Below are 16666 nucleotides of genomic sequence, written 5' to 3'. Positions count from 1 at the left end.
AGGTAGTAACTGAAGTGTTACGCATTGCAGTTGAAGTAACAGAGGGTCATACTCAAGCCTTTAGAAACTACAATTTACTGAGTAAGCTTTGCAATACATAACAAATATAAACATGGTATTATGTCATGGTCACAGAGGCAGAGCAGCAGCCCCTAGACACACCAGTCATATCTCTGTTATGTGCATAGAACCTTATCAAGCCATTCTGTCAGATCTGATATACAGTAAAGAAATAGTGCCACGTGAAGGAAGATGTTCATACTGCTCTGTGATATTCAGAAAAAGATGATCATGTTTTATATCACTTATAAGTTCCTTATGACATTTGCTTTCTGCCCAAGACATATGTAAGATTACAGTTTTTAGTTTTAAGACTGAGAGTCAGCTGCCTTTTTTAGCTACTGAAGTGATAATCTGTACCATGTATAGTTAGAATAACTCATAGAGCCATATATTGATCTAAATGCTTGACATGGGTAGAATTGAATCTCCCTCAGCACCCTCTTTACAGTAGCTCAGTTTAGGCATCTGGTTTAGATTCAGCCTGGTTTTATGTTAAGTAAATCGTTTGTGAAGCCCAGCCATGATGATATAACTAATATCTAAAAATGTTTGTTAAACTGGGAGAAACTAAACTTATCTTTTTCTTCAATAAATTAATGACATTGATAGATACACAGTAGATGTAATTCTCATCTTTGGTGGAACATCATATACATCATTAGTGAAAAAAGTATTCTAAAATATCAGTTAAAATAAAGGAAACAAACTGAAATACTCTGTGCTTTCAATATGACAAAATACTGTCAATGATTGTGTGTACACTTGCACTTTGGTTGAGAACAGCACTGCTGCTTGGAAACAAATTTCCTGGCCAAGGCATTTGCTGCAGATTGATTTGGATTTGTATAGCAGTTGCACTGGATTTCTAACAGAGGAAAAAAGTTCTGCTCTTGTTGCATACCAGCAACAGATTTTGGACTGACAGGAAGCTGAACATGAGCCAGCAGTGTGCCCAAGTGGCCAAGAAGGCCAATGGCATCCTGGCCTGTATCAGGAACAGTGTGGCCAGCAGGACCAGGGAAGTGATTCTTCCCCTGTACTCAGCGCTGGTGAGGCCACACCTGGTGTACTGTGTCCAGCTCTGAGCCCCTCAGTTCAGGAAGGATATTGAGGGGCTGGAGCAGGTCAGAGAAGAGCAATAAAGCTGGTGAAGGGACTTGAGCACAAGTCCTGTGAGGAGAGGCTGAGGGAGCTGGGGTTGTTTAGCCTGGAAAAGAGGAGGCTCAGGGGAGACCTCATCACTCTCTACAGCTCCTTGACAAGAGATTGTAGCCAGGTGGGGGTTGGTCTCTTCTCCCAGGCAGCTATCAGTAAGACAAGAGGGCATGGTGTTAAGCTGTGCCAGGGGAGGTTTAGGTTGGATATTAGGAAGAAATTCTTTACAGAGAGGGTAATCAGGCGTTGGAATGGGCTGCCCAGGGAAGTGGTGGATTCTCTATCCCTGGAGGTTTTTGAGATGAGACTGGATATGGCACTTAGTGCCATGGTCTAATAACCATGGTGGTTGTCGATCAAGGGTTGGACTTGATGATCTCAGAGGTCCTTTCCAACCCGGCTGATTCTATAATTCTATGGTTCTATGATTCTATGATTCTATGATTCTATGAAATGCAACTCTAACCTGCAGTAAGCATATGAACATCCACAGCTGTGACTTGTCCTCCAGATAGCTAAGAACCACTCACATGGTAAGGATGGTAAGGACAGTCAGCCCAGGGGACCAAACCAAACTGGGTACAGAGTGAGACACTGACTGAAAAAACGTTTAGAGGTAGGAGCTACAACAGCAACTATTTTGAATTGCTGACTCCTCCTATTGCACTAAACCACTTTTTAGTATAGACATGGCCAATATTATCCTAACCACAAATAATTTTTTATGTAATTGGTTATTTTAATTTGATATGTTAATTTATGAATCTATAAACACACATACATACACAAGCATATATATAGGAAAACATCTCGTGTGCTTTAAGGCGGAGCCATCTGAAATATTTTTTAATAAAAAGGCAGAAGAAAAAAGTTTTGAAATTTTTTTCTCACTTCAGTGATGACATTGTTAAAGTTAAATTTCTTATTTAGAAGCTGCAACTTAGGCAAAAAAGTGCAGTCACACAAAGTTGTCCAAGATTCTCATTGGCTGGAAATTTCTGTGAAATGGATTAAAGAAGTGAATTATTGATGAGTGGTAAGCCAGCGTGTATTCAACTTGTGTGTATCAGGATGTTGATTTGAAATATCCCTATGAACACTAAAGACATTCCAGAGGACTAGAAGAACAATAACACCATGCCAGTACTTAAAGGACTAAATGAGCCAATTCACATAATTATAGGGCTGTCAGCATTGCATTGATCCCAGGAGAAATTATAGAGTTACTGATATGGGACTTTGCTACCAAAGAATATAAAAAAGAAAATGGAATGAATGCCAATCCACATAAGCATATGGAAAGTAGATTTTGTCATAATAACTTTCTTTTGTGTGAGATTACTACTTTGGTTGCAAAATGGAATTGTGTTGATACAAGATACCTAGGTTTCCGTAAGACATGACACGTCTTACAAATGTATATGTGACATATACAGTTATATACACCATTTTGGTTCAAAGAACAGTGATGCAAAATTAACATGGTACACAGTGAAAGAGCTTTTTTTTTTTTTTATTGGTGACCAGATATTGAGAATTGCTGTGTTTCCACCATTTCTGATGGTGGAAAAGGTTGAAGAGGTAGTTAATGAGCAGGGTAGGTTACTACAGCAGAATAATCTGTTTATGTCAGTTATATGAGTGCAAGCAAATCATGGGATGTACTGTGGTCAGTTAAGGAGTAGAACACCGAGGACTTACTGTATGTCAAGGTTACGGATTTTGTTGCTTTCATCACATTCAGACCACAAGGAACATTCATTTTTATTTTCTGGACATTTACAAAGAATGAGCTTAGGAGAGACAGGGGAAGCAGCAAAGCTGTGCTTGCTGACTACTGGAGGCAAACCCAAGAGATGTTTCAGTCTGCATACTTTTCTACAGACAGAAACTGCTGGCAATGTCTCCCACACCCATCTTCCAGGACAGGGCTCTTCAACTGATATTTTATCACTCACAGCCTTCTCTTGTGGCCTCCCTGCTTTGTCCCCCAGATGTCCTAGGACTTCTGTGTTCCTTCCCCCCTTAGAGTGTCCCATAACTGATGTTTTACATCTTCCTGTGACATCAAGGAGAGGAACTCAGTTGCTCAAGAGCTACCTGTGTATTGCATATTCTTAATATTAAAGAGGATAACTGCATTCAAAACTTTGGAGGTGAATGGAGAGAGCTTGGTTTCTGTAGGGCTCTACAGACAAAACACAAAAGAATGCACAATACCTATCCATTAAGTATGTAGCCTGGATCTTGGAGTATGACTATGAGTTAGTCAAGTAAGTTCCTCACAAAGTGTCCGTGAAGAGTTAGTTCCCTATGCAGGGGTATCTGGAAGAAACAAAATACTAAGTTATCAACATGTGAAACAGAAATGTCTGAAAAGACGCACCACATAAATAATTGACTGTGGGCAGTACTTTCCTTTTTAACCTCTATTTGAACATTTTAATTTTCTGGGGCTGCAGGCAACAGAATAATGTTTCACAGGCTGTATGCAAGCACTGAGTTAGAGGAAAAGTAACTTCAATTTTTTTTTATTGTTAAATAAGACATTATTAGAGGTAAATTGAGCCTTACCTCAAAACTTGGCTTATTCCACAAAGCACACAGACATTTGATAAAAGAAAGAGCAAGTTAGTAGTTTTTAGATGAAGCCAGTGCTGCTGCTGCTTTCAATTAGTGAACTAAAATATAAAATTTAGAAAACATAAAATTTAGGTTCAGATTTTCTTGGTTGTTTGGGCAAGATTCTCACCTGATGTAAAGCAACATAATTTTCTATAGTTACAGTTGAGTTCCTTTCTTTCATATCAGCTGAGAATCTGGCAGCTATTATTTATTTGAACTTCCAGTATGACATGAAACTATTCTGAGATATTTCTCTTTTTTCTTATTCAACCGTAAGCCAATATCCAGAGTACAAATGTTTGGTAATAAATTTTTCTTACCACTGGAATTTAGACTAGATACAAATGTAATTTAGCTGGTACTTTATTTTACAGCTCAGGGGATTTGTTGGATACTTACTAAGGGCGAAAACATTTAGTTTAGATATTGACACCAGCAGTGCTGTCATCTGGCAAACACTGGAGCACATATAGTACTTAGGAGAATTATATTTGGTAAATAAAAAAGATGTGTAAGTGAAAAATATGTTGATTGTAGTATAGACTGATATTTTAAACAGTCACAGATGGCGATGTACTAGCTGGTTATTGACAGCAATATCAGGTCTAGAAAGGGTTTTGACAGGTCTCATCGTACAATGATTAATTACTGCAAGGCACTCCAATTTCCTCCCTTGTTCAGCTCATGGCTCAGAGTAAAATCTGCTGCTCTTATTACACTCTACAGCACAGGAAATATCATCTCACTGCTGTATCCAAGGACCAATCAAAAGCACAAAAGTCAGTCAAATAAGACTCACGGTCAGTGCTGGAAAGGCCTTTCCTCAAGGGATCAAGGAAGGAAGGAAGTTAATGTGGCTTTGCTCTCTGTGTTTTAATTTGTTTTAAATGACCAATGAGTAGGACAGATGAATAGGTTTTCTGAGGGGAGCAGGTGGGTACTAGTTAAGTCAGTTCTCATGTATAAGAAGATATAGGTGAAAAATGAATAGCTGTGATGCAAAGCAAAGGATACTAGAGCTCATGCTTAAAATGTATACACTAAAAAAGAACTACAAGGACAATAATTGAAACACACAAGAGCTAAGTATTTTCCTGAGACTGTTTCTAAAGAAGAGACATTGCCTATTTGAAGGATTGCTGCTATGCTTCTGGTATTGAATACACAGCGATATTGGATGCAAATGGGTCTTTGAGATTTCTTAGAAATGGACAGGGGCAGGTCCTGCCTCATAAGTGTTAGAAAATATTCAGCGAGTAGCTGTTGTCAAGAAGGTTTTTACAGTGCAGCGGTTTTTAATAAGGCAAAGGAGATTCTACATTGCCAAATGTTGAATGCCCTTAAAGTCTAAAAATTCTCCCTTGCGTGTCCTGAAACAATAGGAAGCATGTATGTGGGGTGAACTGCCTCAGAGTGCAGAATTCTTTTTAAGATTTTCAGGCTAGCTCCAGATGAGGTGGTAGATCTACACATCTGCACAATGCAGAAATGATACCCTGGGTCCTGGAAGCAGTGCAGACGCATCATTGCTGCACTGAATTATGCCTTGGCTAGCACAGTTATGCTGATGTGGCTATGCTGCTTCCAGTCTTAGCCTTATCCTGAGCTAGCTTATATCTCTCTGCCCTATAATGCAAACTTATCCTTAGTCTTTGTCCTTACCAGAATCTAGAAGTGTTGAGGCTTCAAATATACCCCCTGTTGTATCTGCAAAACAGAGGGAGAACTCTCGGGGATATGTCCAGCTGTAATTAGCAAACTGTACTCTGAGGTGGGCGTCCTCTTTCTTTTTCCTGTCCTTCCTCATACAGCTAGACATAGGTTGCCCAGAACTTTGCCTCAAGTTAGCAAAAACTACTTTCTATAGTTCTTGGAGGCTGTGTTTTGCATCAAGGTTGAAGATTGGGCTGAACGTCTGATTAAGGTCAAAGCTGATTTAGATTGACAGGGTTTTAGATGCTGGTGTGTGTGTGCATCTGTGCAGAGCGGAAAGGTGTTTTCAACTTCCTCTGTAACATAGGATGTGGTTCAGCTTTTGGGAATCATCAGAGCAGCTCTCACTTCGTCAGTTTTCTAACATCAAAGGATCTTTTGGAATTACTAATGCCTTGATCTCCACTTCTCAGTCTGTAGCACAGAGTTTATTCTGAAACACTTTGGTCTAATTAAAACCGTGGGGTTTTTGTGAAACTGAGTGATATATAAGGTTTGTGATATAAAAGAAGGAGAAGGCAATATGATCATCACGATTGTAGATTTGGTGATCTTTTCTGGAATTATGTTCCACAGGTCTTCATCTTCTTCCTGTGGAACAAAACTAGGTAAGGATGTTACAGATATCCAAGAACTTTAAAACTGTAAGGAAACCTGCCTTGAATTTATTTTTACATAATCACAGAACGGGTAAGGTTAGGAGGGACCACAGTGGGTCATCTGGTCCAACCTCCCTCCTCAAGCAGGGTCATCCTAGAGCATTCATCCAGATGCAATATCTCCCGTGAGAGAGTCTCCACAATCTCTCTGGACAACCTGTTCCAGCGCACAGTCACTTGCAAAGTAAAGAAGTTCTTCTTCATGTTGAGATGGAACTTCCTGTGCATCAGTTTCTGCCCATTGCCTGTTTTATTGATTGGCACTATCAAAAAGAGTCTGAGTCCATCCTCCGACACCCTTCCCTCATATACTTCCATACATTGATGAGGTCCTGTCTCACTCGTCTCTTCTCAATGCTGAACAGCCCCAATTCCCTCAGTCTGTCCTCATAAGAGAGGTGCTCTGGTATCTTGATCAACTTTGCAGCTCTCACCTGCACCTGCTCCAGGAGATCCATATGTCTCTTGTCCCGTGGAGCCCAGAACTGGACACAGCACTCCAGATGTGGCCTCAGCAGGACTGAGTAGATAGGCAGGATCACCTCCCATGACTTGCTGGCAATGCTCTTCCTAGTGCACCCCAGGGTACCATTGGTCTTCTTGGCCCCAAGGACACACTGCTGGCACATGGACAGCTTGTTGTCCCCCAGGAAACCCAGATCCTTCTCCGTAGAGCTTTACAGGAGGTCAGCCACCAGCCTGTACTGGTGAGTGGTGTTAGTCCTCCCCCGGTGCACAACCTGCCAAGGTCCGTGTGAAGGGCCACACAGTCCTCTGAGGTATTGGCCACTTCTCCCAGTTTTTTAGCATCAGTAAATTTGCTGAGGAGGCACTCTATCCCCTCATCCAAGTCATTGATTAACAAGTTAAACAACACTGGGCCCACTACTGATCCTTGGGGAACCTCACCAGTGATAGGCCTCTAAATAGGCTCTGTGCCACTGATCACAACCCTCTGGGGTCTGTCCTTGAGTCAGTTCTCAATCCACCTCACTGTCTGCTCAGCCAGTTCTGAATTTGCCTATGAGAATGCTGTGAGAGATAGTGTTGAAAGCCTTGCTAAAGTCAAGGTAGACAACATCCACTGCTCTCCCTTCATCCATCCAGGTAATTGTTTCATCCTAGAAGGCAATCAAAATTTTAAAAACTTGATAGCTCTGAGAAGTTTTTAACTTTACCTGGGTGTAGGCAGCTTACTCATTATACTTCTTCAGTATAGTTTATGATTGAGTCAGTGTGCTTTCTGCTTTTAATCATTGTATCTCAATTTGGTAAAGCAATGGATGAGAAGCCTCCTGATTACTCTGGAAGGTGTTTTTAATCTGGAAGTGGTTCAGTGGGTAGTTGTGGGGACAGACATTAGGCTGTCATGGTTTAGGAATGCTATTCTCCGATATAGTACTCCCACCGAAACTATGCCGCTACTCACTTCCTTTGCCCCCTCCAACTGAAAGCAAAAAAGGTAAAGATAACTTGTTGAGATAAGAATAATTTACTGGAAACAGCAATGTGATAAGAAAAGGAACAGTAGCAGCAACAATATTAATAACAAAAGGTATAAGACAAAGAAATGATTTACACAGAAAGTCCGCGACAGTACCGACCGTGTCGCCTGCCACACCTTCTCCCTCCAGAAGGAATGCCCTTCTTCTTGGAAGTGAGAGGGAGAGTCACTTTCCCCGCATCCCTGGCGAATGACATGAGATGGTATCAATAACATTAGGGTCTTGGCCATGCCCACATGGCTCTAGGCTCTGCCCCTTCGCTGCTACTGCAAGAAATTAACCCTGTCCTTGTCTGAAACCAGGACAGAGGCTTGAGTCTTCTCTCACCTAAACTCTATTCACTGATCAAAGGTGAAACAGATTCAGTTTAGTGTTGCCTTTTAGAGCTGATTACCGTTGGTAGAGTGTGAATATGATCCCATTGCATCGCTAAAACAGATAGGCCGTAGTATGATGTGTCTTGGTTTTTAAGACCGTGCTTCACCCAAAGGCACGGTTGATATAGTTATGAAGAGGAGTCTGCAGAAACGGAAGAGCGGGGAGGCAGGTGCTGTCACCCGTACAGTATTGTTTGACATGATTGATTTATTTCAAACCCATAAGAAAGAGTACACAGCCAAGAGGCATAAAAGAGAAAAAAACTAACCTTAGAAATAGAAATTTACCGCTATTGAATAGAAATGCACAAATAGAAAAGAGACATTTTAACAGAAATAGTGTAAAAAGGGAAGAATTTTTCAAAGCAAAGGACAAAAAAGGATTGACTTAGTTCCTGTAAAAGAGAGATGCCTGAACTCTGGATATTGACCATTTTTCTAGGATGAAATGCCTTGGGTGACAAAAATCTTGCATTCTTTTAACATTTAGGAATACTGTAGTTCTAATAGAGTCCTTCTTACTCAGGCCCTGACTTGTTAGGCCCCCCAGAAGTGCAGTAGTGGCTGACACACTTCTTTGAACAAAACTAAAGGAAGATTTTTTTCCTTGTCTTCCATATATTGTCCATAATATTGTAGCTCATACTGAGTGTGTCAGAAAGCACTTGAATGTACCAAAGAAAAGATAATCATGTGATCAGCTGAAAGCTGATGCATGAAATTGTCTAATGGCTGCTTGAACGCATGCAGTGGGTCTGTTAGGATCCTGTGATGTAAGGCGGCATCCTTGTTTATTGTAAATAAAACTTCTTACTGTGAGAATAGTTTTCCAAATTTTGCAGATTCAATGAATTTGCAAATTGTTGCAAACCAATATCAAATCTGCAAAATCAGTTTACAAATTCATTCAAGTATCACCCCCCACCCAAACTTCACCTAATAATACTTTCCAGATTCCTCGCTTTTATTGAGCCTTTCTTTTTCTATTAACATTACTTTTAACAATCCAATTAAAATAGATCCTATAGATCAGTTTAGCCCACTGATCTAAAACCTAGAAATAAATATGGCAATAGCATACCTAGTAGTTTTTATCTGCAGGGTCTTGAGAGTTTCTGGGTCTTCAAGAGTTACTTAGAATTATCTATGACATCTTATTCCCTTGTCCTTCAGCCTTCAGGTAGCAGTGCTTTTTTAAAGGATCTTATTGATTGTATAAAACTATGATCAAATAGCAAAAATGACTGACCAAAAATAATATACTCGTGGAAATTATGTGTCACCATTGTATTTATAAGGTAGTAAATATATATGTAATAGCCATATACCATAATTACCAGACATCTAGCTAGATATCCATTATATCAACTTTTATGTTTGAATTTTAGAATATTTATGGACTTTAAATGTTGTCACAACAAAGTTTTAATACTTTTGTTGACCAGCTGAATTATTTTTATATTAACATTTTTTCCTAAAGCTGAGGTGATATAAAACCAGACCTAAACTGTATTAAATAATGAAAGAAAATCAATATAATTTAGGAAGGCTGTGAATCATCTGCTGTTTAAGTTATTTATCAATAACTGCTGTTTAATCACTTGCTGTCTAGAGGATTATCACCTCCTTTATCTTTACATGCGATGGGCAAAAACTCTTCTGAGATGCTTTTTTTTCAAAACCTAAGGTAGGCAGCATATCAAAGAAAGTTCACTTTGGTAGTGGGATTCTTAGGAACCGTTCATCCATATTTTCAAGAAAAATACACAGAGATGGCTTTATATGCTCCCTAGAAGCTGGAATTAGGTGTTGAAAAGTTCTCTTAAGGTGTTATTATATATTGATAGATAACAGGAGGAAAGATTTGGTTGAAAGCTTTATGACATGGAGGGATTCAGGAAAGATATATACCAGCTTTTCTTCAGTCGCCAGTTCATTTTTGTTATTCATATATGAAGGCTACTGAATGACAATTCAAGTCAATGCCATACTCTCTGTTGAATGGGAGTTCTCATTTCTGTAGTAAAGGAAATACTTGTGCCAATAAAGCACTTAAAGAGCTGACATTTTGTCCTATTACATTTGGAACTTCCAACTGCAACTACTGCAGTTTTAAAACAGTGGCTGCTGGAATTATCACATGTGCTTCTCCTGTCTCTCTGCCTTGGCTTCATTTATTACATGAGGTAGGATCAGAACCGGATCCTGCCTTGGACAAAATAGACAGAAGAAGGGAAGAGTAAATTGCAAGCTTGGTAGCAGCAGTTTGTACTTATACATAGCCACAGTCCTCAGAACAGAGGATCTCAAAAAACAGGAGCAACTAAAGTGTTTCCTGTTGTACCTCTGCAGGTATTTACAGCTGCAGCGTTAATCCCTGGATACCATCATGGAGCTACAGTGCTACAAGTTCTTGAACCCACCACGACTGGATAGCTTTGGTGATCAGCACTGAAACAACAATAAGGCTACACATCTGCATCAGAACTATAAGACTTGAAAGGAAAAGCAATGTTTGGTTCTATGTTATCTGCAGAGACTATTGGGATTGGGTAGAAGTTGGAAAGCAGGGAATGGTGGAAGAAGAAAGCTTTCAGTATAAAGAATGACTCAGGAATGTTGGAAAGTGAAGGAATGTAAAAAAGAAAAGAAGAAAAAAAAAGAAACCTAAAAAGTGAAAGACATTAACCACGTGGCAACTCACCAGACTAATTCATAAATATATAGCAACAAATGACAATAGACCTTCATGTATCTTCATATATCTTCTCCGTGCTACTCTAAATAATGCCTTTTCTACTTGGAACAAGACATCTTCTAAAAAAAAGAAAGAAAATCAAAATAATTCTCCCTTTTTAACAAATATTTATTAGCAACCGCTTTCTCAAATCCAGTAATTATGTTTTGAGGGGTGCTATCAGTTCCTTTATTTTTAAAGAGCTTTTAAAGACCTTTTTTTTATTATTTCCTGATACACTAAACTCAAAAATTGCAATGTCTGACAGTCATTAAATGCAAAACATTTAAGTTTTTCTCTATGGCTCAGGAGCTAGTGACACAGAACAAAACACAGCCAAAACCATTATAGCACCAGTGTATGAACTGAAAGGTAGGTAAGAAGAAGTCATAATGTTTAGCTCATGGTCTGGTAAGAACATTAAAACAGAACTCAGTAATAAAACAGGACCCCTTTGCACAATACATTTCCCCTTGCTGAGGGTAGGCAAAGCTGATGGACACCCTGTTTCTGCCAGCAGTGATGCAAGACCAAGGTCATGCCCAATCTTAGTGTCCGCAGAGGAGCTTCAAATATAAAATGGGAGAATTTTTTCTTCTTTGATTTAATTTTCACCTTCTTAGGCCTTCCTTACTCTCTGATGCAACTTCCTTGAGCTGCCCATGTTACCTACTCAATGCCTTCCACACCAGGACATGATTGAAAAGGGGTTTATCCTTTGTCTGGTTAACTGTGGAAATAACGTGCACCAATGTTTGGTAATATGACTAAGAACTAGGTTTCAGTAAAGTACAAATTCATAAGGTTTTGCATGAAGAGTCAGACATATTATGCCATTTATCCACACTCCCTTTTTTTGGTTCTTTTTGTTCTGCCTGTTGTGTGATAAACATGACAGGATAAGTTGCACAAATTTTAGACCTAGCTAGGTAATGTTACTAATGCAATTCCTTCCCAGGTTTATATTTGTTGGTGCAATAACAGAAAGGATATTAAGTTTTTTTTTAAATATTGATAAAAAGATACTGACTTTTCAGAAATAAACTAGACCATGCAGACATGTTTATGATTAAAAATAGAGAGAAAAGTTGTTAACTGAAATGTTTTATTGCTTGAAACCTGTTTAGACTAAGAAGAGATGACAATGTCCCTGGATAGAATGACATATTTTGAAGAACAAGCCAAAATGAGAGTTCTATTAATAGTAGAGTGAATCTGGTAAGCTTTCATATATATGTTTATTCCTGACACACCTTTTTTTTCCCTTTTTTTCCCCCTAGACTGTAAATTACACATGAGAAGGTTTCTGGTTAGCATAGCTGTCATGAGGAGACCTAGTGAGGAGATGATGTTATATGCAAGGTTTAGCAATCAATGAGAAATCAGCAGTGAGTATGAGTGGAGACTTCAAATAGGGTGATGTTCAAGGGGATCAGGACTGTTGAGTAAAAGGTATCAGCTGGGGCTTTGATCTGTAGAAAGCTAGAGCAAACATGGAATTTGGGTGACAGAATTTAGATTTTATGTAGAAATGCAGCAGTGGTTTGAAACAGGAGGATTTTTACGATAGAGCTCTAGAAGAAATACATCTTTGACCACGAAGAATGGGCAAATCTGTATTTGGAGGTACTTAAAGTATAAAGGGATTTTTGGTGTGAAATTTTGAGGTGTCCTCATTAGACATTCTCAGCCCTTAATCTTCCTTCGTAGGGATGGTGACCTATACTCAGGCCCTTATAAGTGTTTTAGGCTTAAATATGCCCTCTGAATTCTTAAGTTTGTGGACATTAGTGTAACCTTCCAAGTCATGCAAAGGAAAATGTATGTCTGTAGTATATGTGTGGGAAGAGTATGTGGTACTTCTGTATCCTTATCATACTAGAGATCAAGGAATATGTGGCGCATTTGCTTTGTTACTCAAAAGAGGTTAGAACAGCAATGTGCAACCCATGTAACTAAACCTGTGTGTTGAACAAATACACTCTGGTGTATAAGCAGTGGCAGACACCAATTATTTTCATAGCTATAAATAATAGGACCAGGAACCCACAACTTCTTCCTCCAAATGACAGGCTTCTTTCCTGTCTGTTTGAAGGTAAATAGCAAAGCGACAGTTAGCTCTTTAAGTAATATCATCATCACCATCATCATGGCTAGGCTTCGCGAACGAAGATTTGGGAAGGTCTCTACCCGCGTTTGTTACAAGCACGCTGGTGGTTAAAAAGGCAAATATGAGATAGGCACGACCAGTTGCAAAAGGCACAGTAGAAAGACTCCTTAGGTGGTATGTTCTGCAGGGCACAATTCTTTCTGCGTTGTCTTTTCTCCTCAAGAGTGATCCTGTGTGCTTTCTCAAAGGCATCAGCAACGTTATAGATGGTGTGTCTCCAGACCTCCTGATTGGAGGCCAGAGTAGACCAGTTATGTTGATCAATATGGCCAAGGCAGAGATGTTGTTTCAGGGAGTCCTTGTATCTTCTCTTCGGGGCTCCTCTCTTGTGGCAGCCATTGGCAAGTTCACCATAAAGCAAGATCTTAGGGAGGCAGTGGTCCTTCATCCTTGAGACGTGTCCTACCCAACGCAGCTGTGTTCTCAGCGACATGGCCTCAATACTTGTGACTGCTGCTTGTTCTAGAACAGACGTGTTAGTCACATAATCTGACCAGTGGATGTTTAGGATTGTATGAAGGGAGCGTTGATGGAAGCATTCTAGGAGATGCAGGTGGTGGCAGTAGATGACCCACGATTCAGATCCCTATAAGAGAGTAGACAGCACAATGGCTCTGTAAAAACTGATCTTTGTACTTTTCTTCAAGTGTTTATTTCACCAAACTCTTTTATGAAGCTTTCCGAAGGCACTGTATGCCTTTGCTAACCTGTTGTCTATCTCTCCGTCAATCTTACCATCCGAGGAGATGAGGCTACCTAGGTAATTAAACTGCTGGACTGATTTGAGCTCTGATTGACCAATGGTGATATGGGGATGATGGAAGACTTCCTGAGGTGCCGGTTGATAGAGAACTTCTGCCTTCTTTAAGCTGACTTCCAGCCCAAAGAGCTCAGCAGTGTCTGCAAAGCAGGATGTTAAACGCTCCAGAGCTGCTTCTGTGTGAGTGACAAGGGTGACATCATCAGCATAAAGCAGGTTTAAGGTCTTAATATGGGCCTTCAGTCGCCTTAAGTTGAAAAGGCTTCCATCAGTACGGTATCGAATGTAGATACCGTCCTGATCATCGAGGTCTGCTGTGGTCCTTTGGAGCATCATGCTGAAAAAGATTGTGAATAGGGTTGGTGCGAGAACGCAGCCTTGTTTCACACCATTAGTTATTAGAAAGGGCTCAGAAAGTGCATTGCCGTGTCTGACTTGGCCGTGTTGATCCTCATGGAGTGAGATGATCATTTTAAGGAACTTGGGGGGACATCCTAAACCTTCCAAAATCTGCCATAGACCTTTCCTGCTCACAGTATCGAAAGCCTTGGTGAGATCAACAAAGGTTACATAGAGACCTTTGTTCTGTTCCCTACACTTCTCTTGCAGTTGTCTGAGGACAAATACCATGTCTGTGGTACTCCTGTTGGCTCTGAAACCTCATTGGCTTTCAGGTAGAATTCCTTCTGCTATAGCGGGTATTAGTCTGTTCAAGCGTATTCTTGCCAGGATTTTGCCAGCAATGGAGAGGATAGCCATACCACGGTAATTTGAACAGTCTGATTTAATTCCTTTCTTCTTATATAAGGTGATGATGACTGCATCTCAAAGGTCTGATGGTAGTTAGCCTAGTTCCCAACAGCATAGTACAAACTCGTGAAATTTAGTATGGAGTGCAAGGCCCCCATGTTTCCAGACTTCAGGTGGAATTCCATCAACCCCAGCTGCCTTGCTGATTTTCACCTGCTGAATGGCCTTAAGGGTTTCTCTTAAAGTGGGGGGAGTGTCCAGGTCATACTTCACCGGTTGTTGTGTGATGGACTGAATAGCTGTGTCTTGGACTACACGGCTAGTACTGAAAAGAGTCTGAAAGTGTTCAGACCATTGATTCAGAATGGAGGTTTTATCTGTCAGAAGTGTTTGACCATCACTTCAAGAGGACTTTGAGCTTGGTATGTAGGCCCACATGTTGTTTTCAGGGCTTCGTAGAACCCTCTGTGATCACCCGTATCTGCGCATAATTGTGTTTTTTCATCTAGATTGATCCACCACTTGTTCTGGATGTCACGGAGTTTCTGTTGGAGCTTGCTGCATGCAAGATGAAAGGCTGCTTTTCTTACGTGACAGGAAGGCAGTACAAGGTGTGCTTGGTGGGCGGTTCTCTTCTTCCTCAACAATTCCTGGATCTCTTGATTGTTTTCATCGAACCAGTCCTTGTTCTTCTTGAGGGAGAACCCTAAGGTTTCTTCAGAGGACTACAGGATGCTGTTTTTAATTTGGTGCCAGAGTGTTACAGGAGAGGGATCTGTAGAATCTGTGGAATGGTTATCAAGCCTAGTTTGAAGATTAGCCTGGAATTTGTTTCTCACTATGGCTGACTGGAGATTGTTAACTTGGAGTCTTCTCCTTGGGATACTGCCCCTTTTAGGTTTGAGTTTAAGACTGAGGTTAAGTTTACAGTGCACCAGTTGTGGTCTGTTTGGCATTCTGCACAGGGCATCACATGGGTGTGGTGGACATCGTGGACATCTCTCTGTTGCACCAAGACATAATCGATGAGGTGCCAATGTTTGAATCTGGGATGCATCCATGTTGTCTTCAGACTATTTTTCTGCTGAAAGATAGTATTAGTGATGGTGAATTCTGTGCTGTTGTTCCGCACAGAATTCTAGCAGAAGTCGACCATTATCGTTGCAGCTTCCAACACCATGCTTGCCTAATACTCCTTTCCAGGCTTCAAAATTCTTTCCTACTCTGGTGTTGAAATCACCAAGGAAAATGATCTTATCATCTGCAGGAACCTTCTGGGTAAGGCAGTGCAGGTCAGTGTAAAATTTATCTTTTTCAGCAGGGTCAGCTTGGAGAGTTGGGGCATATATACTAAAGAGGACAACGTGTTGGTTGTTGTGTAGTGGAAGGCGTAAGGAGGTAAGGCAGTCAGAGTGACCTGTTGGCAGATTTTCGAGTTTAGGAACAACAGAGTTTTTGATCATGAAGCCGACTCCTGAGAGATGCTTTTTGGTTCTGGGCTTACCTGACCAAAGGAGTGTGTAACCGGCACCATGTTCTCTAAGGCTGCCTTCCTTCGCTGACAGCAATGTGATGTTGAGACGTGCCAGTTCATGGGCAATCAGGGCAGACCGATGCTCAGGACATCTGCTATCTGCAGAATTGAGCATGGTTCTGATGTTCCAGCATGCTAATTTGGGTACACCTTTGGAGGCCGGTGTATATGCCTTTGTCTTTTAATCTTTGTGTGACTGCATTTGTAGAAGATGTTGATATAGGGCTTTGCAAATGTGGGTAAGGCCTTCAAACCTGTGCAATGGATTTTTTAGGTGAGACACAGTGTGCGCGGAACTGAACCCACCCTTTAACCCTAAGGTTCATCTGCCAGGACTGAGCGAGCTTGGACGGTGGCAGCGAGGTCCTCAGGACATAGGTTTAATTAGAGTGACCTTCTCTTAGATGGATGGCCTTACAGGGCTGATCGAGCTCCATCTGCCCGGGTTTAGAGTTGTCCTTCTCTTCTGCGTCCTTTAAGTAATATAGTGTCTGCACATCCTTCCATGAACAATTAAAGGCTTTCTGCTACTGAAAATACTTATTGCCTTTTATGACCAAGGAGATTTCAATCCACAGTACTGAATATGAATGCAATCCCACCACCTTGTCCAACTCT

At 40.6% G+C, this 16666-nt stretch overlaps 1 long non-coding RNA gene across 3 annotated transcripts; it reads left to right on the top strand.

Annotated features, from left to right (window-relative positions):
• Positions 1 to 1686: 1686 nt before the first annotated feature.
• Positions 1687 to 10859, top strand: LOC135417991 (uncharacterized). Of its 3 annotated transcripts, none has more exons than XR_010432295.1 (3): positions 1687 to 1751; positions 4570 to 4696; positions 10460 to 10859. It is a non-coding gene; the product is annotated as an uncharacterized LOC135417991 (long non-coding RNA). The 3 variants fall into 3 exon arrangements; XR_010432303.1 differs by lacking the exon at positions 1687 to 1751 and adding an exon at positions 1800 to 1834; XR_010432298.1 differs by lacking the exon at positions 1687 to 1751 and adding an exon at positions 3334 to 3491.
• Positions 10860 to 16666: the final 5807 nt, after the last annotated feature.

The sequence above is a fragment of the Pseudopipra pipra genome, chromosome 1 (assembly GCF_036250125.1).
Source record: "Pseudopipra pipra isolate bDixPip1 chromosome 1, bDixPip1.hap1, whole genome shotgun sequence".
Lineage (NCBI taxonomy): Eukaryota > Metazoa > Chordata > Aves > Passeriformes > Pipridae > Pseudopipra > Pseudopipra pipra.
This window is presented reverse-complemented; position numbering and strand designations above follow the sequence as displayed.